Here is a 16,222-nt window from a genome sequence, read left to right as displayed (position 1 = left end):
GAGGAAGGGAAAGGAGATTGTTAGCCGCTTTGAGACTCCTTAAAGGTAAAGGGACCCCTGACCATTAGGTCCAGTCGTGTCCGACTCTGGGGTTGCGGTGCTCATCTCGCTTTATTGGCCGAGGGAGCTGGCGTACAGCTTCCAGGTCATGTGGCCAGCATGACTAAGCCGCTTCTGCCGAACCAGAGCAGCACACAGAAACGCCGTTTACCTTCCCGCCGGAGCGGTACCTATTTATCTACTTGCACTTTGACGTGCTTTCGAACTGCTAGGTTGGCAGGAGCAGGGACCGAGCAACAGGAGCTCACTCCGTCGCGGGGATTCGAACCACCGACCTTCTGATTGGCAAGTTCTAGGCTCTGTGGTTTAACCCACAGCGCCACCTGCGTCCCTTTATTACAGAAAGGTAGTCACTGGCTAATCCTTTGCATCTTCAGGTAGGGCTGACCCAAAACTCTGGAGAGCCCCTGCCAGTCACTATAGACAATATTAAGTAGATGGACTAATGCTGTGAATCTGTAAAAGGTAGCCCCGCCCCCCCAAAGTGATGCCTTTGCCCTGTTTTGGAAAACAACTCTCATCAACCCCAGCCAGCATGGTTAGGATGGTTGAGAAGCCTGGTCTAAGGCAACTTCCTCTAAGCCCCAACAGTTTTAGGTTCTGAGGGGCTATGGCTCAGCCGCAGAAAAACATACAGTGGAACCTCTGGTTACGTACTGTCCCCCTTACGAACGCTTCAGGTCACAAGCTCCACTAATCCAGGAAGTAGCTGCTCCCGGTAACAAACTTTGCCCCGGGATGTGAGCTGAAGCCCCATTAACGAAAGTGCGCCTCAGGCTAAGAACAGTTTCAGCTTAAGAATGGACCTCCCAAACGAATTAAGTTCATAACCAGAGGTACCACTGTACCCTGCAAATGTTCTGGGTAAACCAGGACACCCCTTTCTTCCCCATGAAAGTTTGGCACCCATTTTGCGCACCATGATCTCACATGATTTCACGCTGAGATCTCACAGCAAAACAGCACTTTTCTGGGGCCGTGATCTCACATGGCACCCCAGTGCACACACTTTTTGGTACCTCCCAAAGTGTGACTTTCAGACTCTATGATCTCATGCAGGTCACATGACTCGGATGGGAGCACAGCCGGAAAGATGCACATCCTGGTTTTGGGACTCAACATGTTGGAGGGCATGGAGCGAGTGCTTTGGCTGCAAACGTTCCCAGGTTCAAAGTCTGGAAGGCTAGGAAGCAATCCTGCATGGAACCCTGGTGCCAGTCAGTCTAGAGCAGTGTTCTTCGGCCTTGGGTCTCCAGCCATTTGTTGGACCACAACTCCCATCACCCTTCCCCATTGGCTAATCTGGGTGGGGTTGATGGGAGTTGTAGTCCAACAAGACAAGTCCAAGAAGGCAAGGTTGAGGTTGATGGACCAATGGCTTGACTCCCTGTAAGGTAGTTTCCCATGTTCCCTTGGGAGCAGACATGACTCGACAGCATGGCCCTCTGTCATGACTCAGCATAACGCCACCTCCTCCTTTTATATTGTTATGAGCGGGAATGGGAGGCCAGTGTAAAAGGAGCCCGTCTCACAGAGATGACAGGTGGAATAAGGGAGTGAATGCTTTCGCAGCTACATCAATGACGATGCGCCCATAATGGGATGATTTATGTGGGGGAAAGATCAGCAAAAGCAAACACTGACTCACTGAGTTCTAAAAATGAGAGCAAATATATGGAGCCGTGGTGTTGAGGGGGCCAGGGACACTCCTCCGGGCAGGGCTGGAGGACTCGCATTTCAAGGGATCATTGTTTACACTCGCAAAGAGCTCTTTGATGTCCCCATGTCGTCCTTTCAGCTATTCTCTCTCTCTCTCTCTCTCTCTCTCTCTCTCTCTCTCTTCAAATCATTTTGGAATCCCTTGCCAAGTGCTGATATACACTCAGGTGGAAAGGCCCTCTTGGGAGATTCCCACCTCAACTTCTGGAAAATGAGTCCACCACATGATCAGCAGCAGAGGAGAGCCAGGGTATATATATTTTATCCAAAGAAGAAGAAGAGTTTGGATTTGATATCCCGCTTTATCACTACCCTAAGGAGTCTCAAAGCGGCTAACAATCTCCTTTCCCTTCCTCCCCGACAACAAACACTATGTGAGGCGAGTGAGGCTGAGAGACTTCAGAGAAGTGTGACTAGCCCAAGGTCACCCAGCAGCTGCATGTGGAGGAGCAGAGACGTGAACCCGGTTCATCAGAGTCCACCGCTCTTAACCACTACACCACACTGGCTCTCTTAGGGCCATTTCATAAAATCATAGAATTGTAGAGTTGGAAGGGAAACCAAGGGTCATCTAGTCCACCCCCCTGCAAATGCAGGAATCTCAGCTAAAGCCTCCATGACAGATGGCCACCCAACCTCTGCTTGAAAACCTCCAAGGAAATAATAATAATAATAATAATAATAATAATAATAATAATAATAATAATAATAATAATAAATTTTATTTATATCCCGCCCTCCCCAGCCGAAGCCGGGCTCAGGGCGGCTAACAACAATAAAACAGTACAAACAACACTCTAAAATCATTCATTATAAAATTAATTAATTAACCTCCCAAGGGAGACTGTTCCACTGTTGAACAGCTTTTAGTGACAGAAAGTTTTTCCTGATTTCACACATTTACACAGAGGCAAACCTAGAATTGTCACCTAGCATAGCCTTAGCTGGGGCCACCACCAGTCCTGGCTTCTTGACATGTATAGAGCTGTGTAATGTATGTGTTTGTAAGCATGTATTTCTTATGTTTATGGTATATGGCATGTTTAGATGTGCAGAACAGGGCATCCTAGGTGTAAAGATGTTAATGTGTGAAGCAGCCTTTTAGGAGCTGGCAAGAAATGTGCAAAAGTGCACAGATTCCCAAGGCTCTGGAATTGCCTTACTTTGATAAATCAACACAGCTTCCTTCTTTTCTTTTTTTTAACATGGGTCAGGGATCTAAAAAACGTGACAATGGCTTGACTGGGGCCATTGTCCACAAATCTATGACTGAGCAAGTCTCTCTCCATCCACTAAGCCTTCCTAGTTCTTGGAACAAGAGTTGCTTTGAGAGCAAAACTGCACATTGCGTTAGAAGCATTTTAAACTGCATAGAACTGGCTGTGTCTATTTCTTCAGAAAAAAAACAGCTGGAGGGAGGTGGTCCAGATCTGGACTATGGTGCAAAGAAGAAGGCTAAATCCTTTCTTCCTTTGACTGTTTTCTGGGCAAGTAGTAGTGTCCTAAGTTTGTTCTGGAGAGGCAAGGCGCAGCCGCACAGGTGAGGCTGCTTGGTAACTCACTGCACCTGGTGGCAAGAGCTGGGAAGGGATATAAGGTCAGCATTTCCCTTCGGGACTTTGCTGCAGCAACTTGTTTCCTGCCTTGCTGTGTTTGGCTTCTTGCTTCCTGATCCCCGGACCTCAGCTTCTTGACTCCTTGCTTCTTGACCCTCGGACCCTTGACTTCATGACTCCCTGCTTCCTGACCCTCAGACCCCTGGCTTCTGGACTCTCGTTCCTGCTCCCACCCTGCCATCTTGCCCCCGGTCCCAACGTCCTCAGCCAGGACTTCGACCATGACACAATGACTGGCAACAGATCTCCAGGGTTTCATTTCTCCCCAGCCCTACCTGGAGATGCCAGGGTTCAAACCTTCTGCATACAAGGTGTGCAGTCTATGACTGACCCACAGACATCTCCCATAAGATGGATTGATAAGAGTCTGAAGCTCACACTCAAAACCCAAGTCAGCAAGGATGCTCAATGGGTGGCCTGGGACTTGAGTGAGTCACCACCTCTCAGCTTAAAGGCTTCAACGAAGACTGTTGAGAGACTAAAGATGGCCCTCTGAACTCTCTGGAGGAAGAATGAGGTGGCATTGTCACGAATTTGTAGCACAATACACACACGACCTTGATCTCTACCATCCTGGGCAAGAATTGACTTGCAAGGCAACACAACTGAAATTCTTATGTCAATGAATGCAACGGCCATGGAAAACGATACCACCCAAAACCCTTTCATGTAGCCCATATTAATCCCAACTGGCACAACATAACTCTGCTTTTGCAACAGGGCAGACAATATACACCGGAACAGATTTCAAACAGTGCCGACTGCAATCCAAATAATCTAATCTCAGATGTTTATCCAAGAAAAAGAAAACATCGCCCTCAGACTGCATTGAGAAGCATTTTCCATTTCTGCTCTTTTTCTTGATTAGTCCAGTACCAATGGCAATCCAAGCACAATCGCTTACATTATTTGAATGAAATTCTCCATACAGTATAGGCTACTGTAGCATCTACTGTACAAACTTACTGTAGCATGACATCCTTTAAGTAATATCTGCTCCTCAGTGTATCAGAAAGTTGTTTTTGAGATGTGGGGTAGCGCATGTTTTGTCTGAATGAACTGATTATCTCCTTGTTGTGAATCATCTCCTTCGTTTAATGAATTTGGTAACTTAGGGAAGGCACATGAAAGTTCCTCTTAGGTGATGACTGGTTTTTATGCCTCTGATCTATTTTGCAGGTCTTGTCCAGGCTCCCACCTAAAACACAGAGATAGAGGCTCTTACTTGTAAGTAAGAAAGAGATATTTATTCAGGCAAGTAATGGCACAGGTTCAGCGGCAGGCAAGAGTCAGAATTCAGGAGTTCAGGAAGAGGACAGAAGTTCAGTACTGGAAGTGATAAAAGTGTCCCAACATGTTTTGCTGGGGAGAAAACCCCCAATTTTACTTGCAATTCACTTTCGGTGAAACCTTGGTTGTAGATCCATAGGTGGTGGACCTGTGGGAGGGTGGCAATTGTCTTGGGGGCAGGGTGTTTCAAGAAATCAGTTCCATTACAGGACAGTGGGGGCACGTTTTCCTGTAGTTGGCCTTATTTAACCTCCTTATTGGCTCTGATCACGACCTGAAACAGAAGGAACTCATCAGTCGCTTGTTGTCAGTAGCTTAAAATCATTACTGCCTGTAACTGGAAAGACTCTACAGGGGTATATTGAGAGTTATGCTATCACAAAGTGTGGCAAATCACATTTTTAGAAAAAGTTAAACCACAAAAATCTGAGGAGCGCAAGCACAAAAGACATGTGCCGCTTTTGAACCTTTCTGGTTCGATTCGTTTCGTAAGCAGTGTGATCGTGGCCTCTCACTGCCTTTAGCATTCGCTCCTCTATGAACTTGATTGTTGCAGTTCCTCTTTATATCAATATTTCTGCAGTTGCTCTCACCAGCTCTGGAGCTCCCGGAAAGACAATATTAAGACAGTGTATAATTCAATAATTTAACTCTGTCCTACTGACCAACTTCTTCATAAATATGACCTCTGCTTCTTGGATTTGTTGGTTTCTCTAAGGCAGGGGTCCCCAAACTAAGGCCGGCAGGCCGGATAAGGCCTGAGGGACTCGTTTATCTGGCCCATGGCAACTCCTGCCACCCATTGCTGCTGGCCGCTCTTACTGGTTCTGAGCTGCGCAGCTGCCCACTTCCAGGTCGGAGGAGCACCAGAAATAGCTTGCGCATTGCGCAAGCGTTATTTGTGCATGCACAATCTTTATTTCTGGTGCACATCTGGGTCGGAGGAGGCCTGTGCACATGCACACCAGCTATTTCTGGTGCTCCTCTGACCCAGAAGTGGGCCGGAAATAGCGTGTGCGCACGTGTATGGGAATGCGCTCCTCTGCCCTCCGGCTCGCCACGCGATCGGCGCTGGAGACACCGGCCCAAGGCGTGGTAAGTTTGCTGACCCCTGCTCTAAGATTCATGTGGGTGTTGCAAGGGTACCCTGTTCTTCATGCCTGTTTATCTCCACATATCCAAAACACTTAATAAAAAGCTATACTTTTTTAAAAAGCTCAAAATAGGACCTCCACCCTGAAAAATCTGCACTCCTTGCAATGTCCCACAAAATTACCCAAATATCAGACCCTCCAAGTGTCCCTGTTTTCCAGGGAAATGAAATGAAATTTATCCCAGACCAGATTCACATACCGTACTAAGCAAACATAAAACACAATAGAATTAAGTTTGAATTTACAATCAAATATAACAATAAACAATACGAATATGACAGGCATTAGAAATTTAGGTCTTAGTCTCTGAAATACTATCTAGAGTTTGCTTCTGAGGCCTTAGTCTTTGTAATAGCACAGCTTGTTCCCTGAGTTTTATGGCAGCTGCGCAAAATTTAGCCACCCTTAGCGTGATCTCTGGATCCTTATCCTCTATCAGGGATTTTAAGCATTGAAGTTCAGACCCACTTGGAATTTTCTGTATAACAGGGGTGATAAAGACCGAGCGTATATCCTCATAAAAACGACATTGTAGCAAGACATGAGAGACAGTTTCCACCTCTATCAGGCCACAGGTGTTTTCCAGGGATCTCCCTGATTTAGAGAAGCTGTTCCGGTTCCTGATTTGATCCCAGAATGTCCTGCTTCTCCTTAGGATGTCCCTGTTTTCATTGAAGAAATGTTGGAGGGTATGGAGTTATCCAACCCCAGAGCCATCTGAAGGCAATCCAGTATAGGGAAGTTTTATTAATGTTTTACAATGCTAGATGTGCTGAACTTGCCTAAGAAATGCTGCACATCCTATCAAAACTCTTACTTCGCTTTCCTCAAAATTTACCTGTGGGTTTGTCAAATTCTCAAATTAACGTGGAATTTTCTTTTACCTGAAATTTCACTGGCATCCTGTACTAGCACTTGCATTTTGTTACCTGCTTCGAGATGCGGTAGACTGTTCTGTGGACCGGTAATCAGAAACGAGGATTTCAAAATAAGTACAATTTTTTAAAAAAAATAAAAATATTTCAAGCCTTTCTCTGTAAGGCTACAATGGCCCACCCTCTGAGCACAGAATCCTAGCAGCACCCTGGAAACACTGGTTGAAGTAATCAGACCACGTACAAGTTCTGCTATTTATGAAATGTTATTTACTTCTGGTACAGTAAATACCTTCTGTGTTTACTTTGCATTGGGGTTTTTCTTTCATTCTTTTTTAGTTTTCTAACAAAACTAGAATCTCACAACGCAGAAATTCTGCCAGCTTGTTCTTCAGCAACTGTTTCCCCATGAGGCTCGATCAACATGCATTTGAATTATGGAGAAAGAAGATCAACTTGGAAGATGTGTGCGATTATATATATATATATATATATATATATACCACAGAGGGGCACTTTGATCTTAGCTCAGATAACAGCTGCTATACCTGAGAGAATTTTTGAGTCGATATATCCTTCAGCCCAGGAAGGCCTCAGGGGAGGTGTCCGGTTGACCTCAAAGTAGAGCCCAGGTACCTGATACCTGAGGTAGGGTCTTTGAATGGGCAAGCGAACCTGGCATCAGCGTTTTATCATCCTGTCAGTCTTGCGTTTCTGGCTAGACACATCGAAGACAGGAAAGGAAACCCCAACAGGGATTCAAGTTGAACCTTCGGGGCTCTCCCCTCCTGCCCCTCATTGTAAAAATAAAAGGCAGCGAGCCAAAATGCCACGATGAGATTATGGCTGCTCTCTCGTGTTCCCTCTCGCTTCACCTGCAACCGCACAAAGTGGCCTGTTTGAGAGACGTGATCCTGAGTCCTTGGTGCAAAAGCTTAAAGTCGCACCGCACAGCAGGAAGCATCACGAAGCAAAAGGGATTGGGTTAGCTATGCCCGAAGCGGCCAGCTACTCAGAAGGCACTCCAACCATTCTGGAGGGTCACAGATGTCCACAACAGAAAGTTCTTTCAGCCACAGAAAGTTCTGCGATCTGAGAGACATACTTTTGATCACTGTGGGCCGCAGAAGTTGCTGCAACTGACGTGTATCAGCTCGGTGTGGCACTTTGCTCTTATTTGTGGCTGCAGCAGCTATATTACTACCAATAGTAGCTGCTACTGGTGTACTAGCTGCTCTCACCCAGGCACCAGTCCATAGCTGTCGATTTTTCCCTTTTCTTGAGAGGAATCCTATTTGGAATAATGGAATTTCCCTTTAAAAAAGGGAAACGTTGACAGCTATGCACCAGTCAGGTGCACATCTACTTTGGACAGATGCTTCCACTGAGAATGACCACATATTGGAGGAAAACAGGCGTACCTAAAATTGAAACCAGCTGTAAGAAATTGAGCAGTTGGGAACCCTGAAACCAATCTTACAACTGCATGAAAGCACGAAGCGAACAATCTAATAGGGCAATTCCCAATCTCCCACTTTCCCTATACAGTGGTACCTCAGGTTAAGTACTTAATTCGTTCCAGAGGTCCATTCTTAACCTGAAACTGTTCTTAACCTGAAGCACCACTTTAGCTAATGGGGCCTCCTGCTGCTGCCATGCCGCTGGAGCACAATTTCTGCTCTCATCCTGAAGCAAATTTCTTAACCTGAAGCACTATTTCTGGGTTAGCAGAGTGTATAACCTGAAGCATATGTAACCAGAGGTACCACTGTATTCTACTAAGAGCATCAGATTCCTTTAAAGGGCCAGAACTGAAAACACCTATTATCAAAGGGATTTCCGTACCCTTACAATTTTGGTCCCATTTTCTGAATATGTATTCAGAAAGAAGGAGAATACTCACCAAGTTCTATCCACCCCAAAAGGCAAACAGTGAGGGGGGTGGTCTCCTCCTGTCAATTATGTTGCCTGCCTACAAATGGAAGAGGTACCGGGGAGTAATTTTTAAAGCCCTAAATAATTTAAGCGAATAAGTTACCCCTAGGCCAGGTGTTCAATTTATGCAGATGGTAAAAATAAATTATTCAGAAATGGGAGGCAGGTAAAACAGATGGGAAAGGCAGCCAAACCGAGAGACCCTGGGGGCAGCTGGTTTGCAGTTGTCGAAATACAGCTCATACAACAGTCAAGTGCTGGTGCTAAAAGGCAACATTATCATACCAAATAGTGAGAGGCCTACCAAATGGTGGGAAAGGTTGCAATGAGTAGTATGGTTTCATGATCCCATAGCTCTCAAATATGTAAAAGGAGGGAGGGCAGAGGGTCTGCTGCACCAATCTGGTGCCCTCCAGCTGTTTTGGATGATGACTCCCATTGACCAGCTGTGCTGACTGGGGCTGATGCGATTGATCCATTGGAGCAGTCAAATACAACATTCCTTGTTTCCCTAGAGTGGACACAGGAAGGGGGACGTTACTCCAGTCAGTATAACTTCCTGTTCCACTGGTCTGGAGCGTCCTCCCCCTGCATGTGACCAGGGAGACGGGTGTGATCCTGGCTGACTCCATAAAATAGCCGAGACACTCAGCCATCTTTCTCTTGATGCCCTGCTGCTCTCATGCATCCATTTTGTTCTCTTGGTGCTGTTCTCTTAATGTATTTTGCTGTTTGCTGGGTTTCAGCCAGCAGCACATGGGCTCAAGCCCCATAAGGGGTGAACTCACACTATGTTCTGTAATGACAAGCTAAAGACTGCCTTCAGGGATCGCACTGTGAACTGACTGTGAGTAAACTTATTGTTAGGGACGCGGGTGGCACTGTAAGTTAAACCACAGAGCCTAGGACTTGCCGATCAGAAGGTCTGTGGTTCGAATCCCCGCGACAGGGTGAGGTCCCGTTGTTCGGTCCCTGCTCCTGCCAACCTAGCAGTTTGAAAGCACGTCAAAGTGCAAGTAGATAAATGGGTACCGCTCCAGCGGGAAGGTAAATGGCATTTCCGTGCACTGCTCTGGTTCGCCAGAAGCGGCTTAGTCATGCTGGCCACATGACCCGGAAGCTGTACGCCGGCTCCCTCAGCCAATAAAGCAAGATGAGCACCACAACCCCAGAGTCGGCCATGACTGGACCTAATGGTCAGGGGTCCCTTTACCTTTAAACTTATTGTTACTTTTAAGGAAAGACTCTTGTGTCTTTATTCTTTTAAGAAGGATCAAAGGGGACACCTTTGATCAAGCCAGACTAGATTGCTTAACTAAAGAGATTCAAACAAATCTGCAGACTAGCTTCCTGCTGTATTGAGGCGAATCTGCTCTGCTACATGACTCACTAGCGTGAGTGAAGGAAGGATAATATTTAATCAACATATCCTCTCCTACTATCCTTAACATTCCCACAATTTGCAGTCCGAATCAGCTAGAGGTGAAAGCTGTTGGTGAAAGCTGGTCTCATGGGAATCGTCTCATGTCGAGAAAACTTTTCATTGCAACTACATCTAAGGAATACATATGTGCAAATTAATTTAACATTTGACAAAGCTGCTTGGGCACCCTTGAAGACATTTGAGTTTTGCGTTGTTGTTTTTAATCAGCCTTGGTTTTGCAGACAATATCTCCACCTTGATCCTGCGGCGAAGTCTAAATCCCCTGTTTTGACATCAGTTTGGATGCTACACAATTGAGTATGACATCATAAGTTTATTTTCAGTGCGTAGCCAGGAAGCAAGGAAGGGTGAATGAACAAAGGGCTCTTAAATGAGAAGGGAAGCGGTAGACAAGCCCTATAAAAGATAAAGTGGATCAATTACTCCTCAAAAACAGGAAATTGATGTCAAAATTCAGTGGAGAAGTCAAATCAAACACATTTCTTTTTCAATCATACCTAAAAATAATGCTCAAGGTCTACATGAAACGCTCCTTCATGTTCTAACTAAAGGCCAGTTTTGTCCTCTATATGAAATTTTGTATTTAAAATAGTAATTCAGAACATAAATTGATAGCATGAATATAAGCACAACCACAGTCAACTTTGCTCCATTTTCTTTAACTGGCAAAACTAATTGCACCAACTTGCTCTGAGAGTGGCCCCTGTCTGGTCTGGAGCTGGGCTAGCCAAACCATAGAGTGCCTTGCCAGGAAACTGCGGCAATTGACTTTCTCTCAGATTTGAAACACAGCAATGACTTACCCAGAATGCTCTAGCTCAGCACAGTGCCACTTTATTAATTCTGTTAGCATTAAAGTCAACTAGCCGAGAATGCGATGGGTGGAGGTGTTGCTTAGCATCCAGTCAGAGCAGGATAGTCTTTGCTGAGGCAGCACATCTGCTGATTGGCTGTGTAGTTCTGAGGGAATTTTCCACCTCTGTACGTTTGATTGAATGTTTCCTTGCTACGTACAAGGCTTCAACTAAGAAAGACAAAACCCTCAAGATGCCTGCTGCTTTGTTCAGGTTTTTACCAGATTATTTATTTATTTGTTAAATTTGTATACTGCCCTTCATCCGAAGATCCCAGGGCAGTTCACAAACGGAAGAACACAAAATGAGGGTACAAAATACATAACGAAACAATAACAATAACAAACCCATAACCCCTTCCCATAAACACATTTTGTATGTAGTTTTTCACTGATATGCACATTTCTTCAAGCATCTCCCCCTAATATGATGCATTTTATGATGCTTACACACACACACACACACACACACACACACATATATATATATATATATATATATATATATATAAAATTTATTTAAATGTATATACCACTTGATTGTAGAAAAACCTCAAAGCGGGGTATGCATTTACATACACATTGTTTCCTTGGTGGAAAACCGCGTTGCAAAATTTGCAGACGTGTGGGTTTCCGAGGATAGCTGCGTTTCGCTTTGCATATTGGCCTGAGAAGTGCAAATTAGTTGGCTTCTCATTAAAAGTGAATCAGCACTGAATTCTTTCCCCATCCCTAACTTCTGTACTGCGCACACAGCACAGCAGCAGCAACCTGTACTGTACCCCCATTTTAAAAAAAGAAGAAGAAGAAGGAAGATGATTGAGTCTCGTTTTCTTGTCAGGTCAAAGGTCAGGCAGATCCACAATTAAGGTCAACTGAATGTGCAGAGCAGGGTTATGGGAGAAGACCGCTATCTGATTAGCGAGCAAATTGCTGTAAGAGCTGTCAATCACATTTTGAGAAACTGGGCCATATTTTTTAAAAAAAAATCATTTCGCTCTAGCTTCACCATGGCCAGCCAAAGGTACAAAATTCTGGGCTCTTTTGGGGGGAGCTGATGATGACCACCATTCAGCTACCACTGAAAGGAAGTTTTCATTCCAGCCCTGCAATCTCATCACGTATTAAGATAATTCCTTTCCTTTCTAGGCTTCAGCACTGCTGAGGTTCATATATACAGTAGCTTGAATTCAGCAGTGCTGGAACTGCTCTCTGTAGGCGCTTGTTGCTTTTCAAAAATGTCAAAAGTAACCCAGGTCAGCTGTACAGTAAGAAAAATAAGTGAGTTGGGAATCTGGGGGGGGGGGGTTGATTTTGTTTGCACTTCAATGGGAAATAACCTAAATTACTGGGACGCGGGTGGTGCTGTGGGTTAAACCACAGAGCCTAGGGCTTGCCGATCAGAAGGTCGGCGGTTTGAATCCCGGCGACAGGGTGAGCTCCCGTTGCTCGGTCCCTGCTCCTGCCAACCTAGCAGTTCAAAAGCATGTCAAAGTGCAAGTAGATAAATAGGTACCGCTCCGGCGGGAAGGTAAATGGCATTTCCGTGTGCTGCTCTGGCTCACCAGAAGCAGCTCAGTCATCCTGGCCACGTGACTCGGAAGCTGTACGCCTGCTCCCTCGGCCAATAAAGCGAGATGAGCGCCGCAACCCCAGAGTCGGCCACGACTGGACCTAATGGTCAGGGGTCCCTTTACCTTTACCTTTAACCTAAATTACACATTTCAAACCCATATGTGAACTGAAGCACAGCTATCCTTTGAAAATTGTACATTTCTGAATTTTGCAGCACAGCTCTCCAACAAACAAATGCTTACAAAAATCCATATATTGGGTGAAAATAGTGAAAAGATCCTCTTAAATCCAGTTCTCCACATTTCTGGAGCAATATTCAATTTTCGTGCATTTCCACCCCATAATACGTCCATTTTTATATGCAGCTCTGACTAATGTACTTTTTTTTTTTTTTTTGCACACACTTTCCCTGAATAGAATGCATTTTGTGTGTCATTTGCAAGCTTAGATGCCTTTTCAAATAAGGCCTGCAATGTACTGCTTTGGGCCATTTGTTTTACAAGCGTCCAGAAAGAATGCTTAGTGCTTTCGTTATAAGCAAGTCCGGCATCTGTTTAATATAAATGTGTAAATATATAGCTGCATATAGGAATTATTACTGTTTTTTAGCGTATCACAGGGAACCTCAAGAAGAACAGCACCCGTCTGGCCAATGACATGGCTGTTTTTTACATTTGTTGGATCTTTGGGGAGGATTACAAGAAATCAACGTTTTTCTCTAAGTGGAGGAGCTAAGTAAGGATATAGCATACATTCTTTGGGGAAGAATCTGTGCTTTTAGAAGGTATCCATTGTGTTACCAGATCTGCCAAGCAAAAGCACAATAAAACTAATCCTTTGACTCTGGAAAGTCGGTGCATATTGCCGTCGCAGATGTGCTGAAGCGTTTGGTGGGGCATCAAGGCCCCTGTTCCCCCAGTTCACATACTTTTGCATTTCCAGTCTTGACTCATCTTGGAGCATAGATGGGGAATTGATGATACAGTTCTCCATCAGCTGTGTCTTCTCAGGAAGACCAGAAGCATCTGAAAAGCTGTGGGGGAAATAGCTGCCGGTGTCATCATTCTCCGAGCGTAGTAAGGAAGTGCTCCTTTCATAAAGGAAGGGCACTCTGCACATGCTCATAATCACTTTGCCCATAAAACCTTTAAAAAACCGGAAAGGAACTTCTCACCTGCTCAGAGGTTCTCAGTCCTATTTGGCAGCATTATTGTAAACAGAAAGTTACAACCATATCAAACAGCTGTATACTTGCCTAAAATCATAGATCTGGAAGGCTTTAAGGAACTGAATCCCTATCTGAAGGTTGGATCCACCCACTCCCACAGATAATATTTGCAGAGAAAAGGAGATGAGTTTCTTTCTCATACTGATGCTTTGGTTTCTACACAATCTCCAGGGCACATACATAGAATCAGAAAATCATAGTAGGGAAGAAGGCATCCCCAAAGGACATCTAGTCCAGCCCCAGCACTGCAGGAATTTCAACTAAAGCCTCCATGACACATGGTCATCCAACCTCTGCTTAAAAACCTCCAAGGAAGGAGAGTTCACAACCTCCCGAGAAAGTCCATTCCCCTCTCAAACAATTCTTACTTTCAGAAAGTTCTTATTGATGTTTAGTTGGGATCTCATTTCTTGCAACTTGAATCCATTAGTTCAAGTCCTACCCTCCAGAGCAGGAGAAAACAAGCTTGCTCCATCTTCCATGGGACAGCCCTTGAGATATTTGAAGATGGCTGTCATGTCTCCTCTCGGTCTCCTCTTGTCCAGGCTAAACATACCCAGCTTTCTCAACCATTCCTCATAGACCTGGTTTCCAGACCCTTGATCATCTTGGTTGCCCTCCTCTGCACACCTTCCAGCTTGTCAATATCCTCCTTAAAATGTGGTGCCCAGAGCTGGACACAGTACTCCAGGTTTGGTCTGACCAAGGCAGAATAGAGTGGTGCTCTTATACTCTGTCCACAGTATCCTGATCAAGGGAAGTAACAGACAGACAGACATACAGATAGACAGACAAATTATTATTATGATCAAGGTTTGGTCTGATCAAGGCAGAACAGAGTGGTACTCTGACTTCCCTTGATCTGGACACTATGGGCAGGGTATAATAAACAAACAAATTATTATTATTATTATTATTATTATTATTATTATTATTATTATACGTCTGTTGATCCAACCTAGAATAGCATTAGCTGTTTTTGCTGCTGCATCACACTGTTGACTCATGTTAAGCTTGTGGTCCACCAAGACCCCTAGATCCTTCTCACATGTTCTGCTGGCAAGTCAGCTTATATTTGTGAAAATCTGCATATACTAATTTAAATGTATAGACACATCTGTGTATTAGAGAAAAAGCCGTCTTATACTGAGTCAGATCACTGGTCCATATAGCTTAGTATTGTGTACACCGACTGGCAGCAATTCTCCACAGTTTCAGGCAAGGAGTCTCTACCAGCCTTACCCAGAGATGCCAGGAATCAAACCTGAGACCTTCTGCCTTCAAGGCAGGTGTTCTTTCATTGTGGTATTGCCTACCCCCTAATCAGATGGTGGGTAGTAAACAAATTTTGGAATAATTGAGTTTTTTGGGGGTTAAGGGAGGGACATATTCTGGAAATATAGGACCCACCACAAAAAAAAATTGGGCCACAGACCTTGAGCACCCCTAAACATATTCCTTGTAAAAGTTAATAGATTTGGGCTATAAGGAAGAAATCTTTTCCCCTAGGAACACCCACACAATTTCTGTATTGCTTCCAGAGCAGCGTGATGGTGTGGGTGTGAGGTCTCTAGATCGACAAATATTTAAGCCCAATTAAAACTCAAGAAGGAATTTGCTTTGCTTCCCACCCCCACCCCCCGCATTTTAATTCTCTGAAACAGCACGAGGCATCTAGCTTCCCTTTCCCCCTCCCACCAATTCCCTTCCCTGAGCTGCTGGTGTCCCTTGCTACTTCTGCCGAAACCTAATATTAGTAACAGCATGTACAGAGGGGATCTGGACCATGAATTAATAAAGAGGCACTTGTCATGGAAGAGACACAAGCATCCCGTCCACGACGTTGGCAGCCGTCCGGCCAGACTGTGGTTTGCTCGTCCTTGCACAGGGACGAAACTCCCGTTCCACTAAATACCCGGGAAACAAAAGAGTTTCTGATTCGGCTCTTCCCTCCGACGGTCATCGGCCAAAATTAATGAACAAAGGCACAGTGAAGGGGGGGGAGTCACAATCTAAAGTTTCAGAGCAGTCAAATCTCTCCTAGGGATATGGAAGGAGGTCCTCAGATATGGGTGCTTTAAGAAACACACACACACCCCACCCAAAAAAAGGTCCAAGGCAAAGACCGAGGTATGGAGGGTACCAGTTTAGGAAGTACTCTGCCACCCATTCAAAAATTTTGTCTTAATCATGCAACACAATGGGACACCCACACTTTAGTTACATCCCTTTGAAAAGTGCTCAGAAACTTCAGCTGACTCAAAGCGAAGCAGCCATCAGATTGCTGACCGGGGCTAATGAAGATCTCGGAAATCAGCAAAGGGAGAATAAGCAAGAAAGAGCAGCTCTCAGTATTAAAAAAAATACTGGGAAATGATATATAATGAATGGGGGGAAATGTTAAGAAAAACCCTTTGTTTTTAAAAAACCATAAGCCTTTTTATTAGGTATTACAGGAACAGATAGAAACGCA

At 44.7% G+C, this 16,222-nt stretch overlaps 1 long non-coding RNA gene across 1 annotated transcript; it reads right to left on the bottom strand.

Moving 5' to 3' along the window:
* Nucleotides 1-4,620: 4,620 nt before the first annotated feature.
* LOC310677623 lies at nt 4,621-10,970 on the bottom strand. The gene is made up of 3 exons (XR_014511342.1): nt 10,897-10,970; nt 6,724-6,793; nt 4,621-4,959 (listed from the first exon to the last, which is right to left on the bottom strand). It is a non-coding gene; the product is annotated as an uncharacterized lncRNA (long non-coding RNA).
* Nucleotides 10,971-16,222: the final 5,252 nt, after the last annotated feature.

Source organism: Podarcis tiliguerta (assembly GCF_965153285.1).
Source record: "Podarcis tiliguerta genome assembly, chromosome: 5".
In the NCBI taxonomy this organism is placed as follows: domain Eukaryota; kingdom Metazoa; phylum Chordata; class Lepidosauria; order Squamata; family Lacertidae; genus Podarcis; species Podarcis tiliguerta.
Note: the sequence above shows the minus strand (reverse complement) of the source record. Positions and strands in the feature narration are given on the sequence as shown.